Genomic DNA, 2269 nt, shown 5'->3' with positions numbered 1-2269 from the left:
GACATCAATATTGCAGGTTCACTGCGCCCTGAAGCTCTTAGTGCTACTCCTGCACAGCACAAGAATGTTTTAATATTTACTGCCACTTTATGATTTGTCTCATTAATAAAAACGCGCTGAAGTCGTTGTATTGATTTAGATGTATTGTGAAATGGTTGTATTCACTTACATAAGTTCCTGTTGACGGCGATTTGTTTTGTTGTGGTGCATGTGGGTATCCAGTTCGATGTAGGTGTTGTTGAATCGCACGTATAGTAAGTAAATTGCTGTCGTACACTTCATAATATTCTTAATGTCAGTATTGAGCTTCACACATGTGCTATACACTTAATGTTTTAGTACACAATGCAAATGTTATCATTAATCAAAGATAGAAAGATTTCCTGTTTATCAAGGATGTAAGTACAGCAAGGATTACGTGTGTGGATGTGCAAACTCCAAAATATTAATAACAGAAAAATGTCTACACTCTAAGATAAACTAATTCTTAAAGGACTATAGGGTAAATTGTTTTCAGTCTTTTTCCTTTTTATAACAGTCAGCACAAATTTTGACTAAATACTTTTAGCCATCTGAAAATGGGTATCGTAGCCTGAAACCGGTTATGGCATTAAAATAAATGTGTGTAAATATATGTCTTATTTATATCATGCAATTATTCGGCTTTAAAATATTTCGTCAGAATTTTTGAGTACAGTTATAAAAAAAGTAATAAATAAACAAATAATGAAACCGAAAAGAATTTGTCCTACTCTCTATTAATAATAAGTTTACTCTTAGAGTGCCAACATTTTCCTGTTATTGGCATGTTGCATCTTTTCTCTGTTTACATCCCTGGTCAAGAGGAAGGGGAAGATATCCTTCTATCTCTGTTTAATGATAATCCTTGCACTTTAAACTAAAACATCAGGTGTATAACAAATGTGTGACGCTCAACACTGACGTTAAGAATATTATGAATCGTGTCACAGCAATTTATTTACAATATGTGTGGCGTTTGCGGTTCAGATATATACAACAACAGGGACTACAGCAAAACAAATCGCCATTCAATACATACCCGCACCACTGATCTATCTGTTTGGTGACATTTGCCATTAACGAAAACCATATAAAGTTTTTCAACTGTCGTATGCACTGTGCACATGTAACCACACGGGCCAGCCTCTGTGACCAAGCGGTTCTAGACGCTTCAGTCCGGAACCGCGCTGCTGCTACGGTCGCAGGTTCGAATCCTGCTTCGGGCATGGATGTGTGTGATGTGCGTGGATTAGTTAGGTTTTAGTAGTTCTAAGTCTAGGGGACTGATGACCTCAGATGTTAAGTCCCATAGTGCTTAGAGCCATTTGAACCATTTAACCACACGGACCGTACCACAGTTGCTCTTCCAGGAGTGCTAGTTCTGCAAGGTCCGTAGAAGAGCTTCTGTGAAATTTGGAAGGTAGAAGTTGAGGTACTGGCGGAATTAAAGCTGTGAGGACGGATCGTGAGTCATGCTTGGGTAGCTCAGTGGTAGAGCATTTGCCCTCGAAAGGCAAAGGTTCCGAGTTCGAGTCTCGGTCTGGCACACAGTTTTAATCTGCCAGGAAGTTTCATTACTTCCTTATGTCAGACAATTCGCTACATTTCCTGCTACAGTTTAAGGAACACCATATCTCGCTATGCTGATCCGTTCTGAATATATTTTGTGTGACGTCTTAGCTGCCTCATTATAATTACGAAACACTGATTACGTTAATTGTTTAGTCCTTTGGTTCACAGCAAAAGGTGAAGACCAGTCAGTCTGTAGTCGTAAGTATTTCCACATTTCAAAAATGTTCAGTAATGGATATGAAAATAAAAAGATATTTTAATTCGCTAAATAATAAGCAATTTGGAAAGGCGTTATCATTTAATCATATTAATTTTTGGTGCATTTTGATTCTCTAACTTTTAAACATCTACCTATAAACTACAAAGTGTTTCGTATTTTTAAAGCACCCTCTATGAACACTGATATTTGACTTCTCGGTTACAAACAAAAACAAGAAAAAACGGGCTTCAGTGTTTGCGGAAACTGCAGCCCTAAGGGGATGAGTTAGGAGATGAGACTTTTTATGGAAACATTTTATTATGAAAGCATTTTTAGAGTAAAATCTAAGGAAATTTAAAATTGGCTTCTCAGTTAGAAATAAAAAGTACATATTTTACTGTTTTTGAAACACGTTACGGGGGTGAAACGGGGGGATGGAAGTGTTTATGGAAATATTTCATTGAACAAGCATTTATG

The 2269-nt window shown here is 37.0% G+C and overlaps 1 non-coding gene across 1 annotated transcript; it reads left to right on the top strand.

Annotated features, from left to right (window-relative positions):
* The first annotated feature begins 1494 nt into the window (after positions 1–1494).
* On the top strand, positions 1495–1568 carry Trnas-cga (transfer RNA serine (anticodon CGA)). The gene has a single exon. It is a non-coding gene; the product is annotated as a tRNA-Ser (tRNA).
* The last annotated feature ends 701 nt before the right edge of the window (positions 1569–2269 follow it).

This window comes from Schistocerca nitens, chromosome 2, assembly GCF_023898315.1.
Source record: "Schistocerca nitens isolate TAMUIC-IGC-003100 chromosome 2, iqSchNite1.1, whole genome shotgun sequence".
NCBI lineage: Eukaryota > Metazoa > Arthropoda > Insecta > Orthoptera > Acrididae > Schistocerca > Schistocerca nitens.
This window is presented reverse-complemented; position numbering and strand designations above follow the sequence as displayed.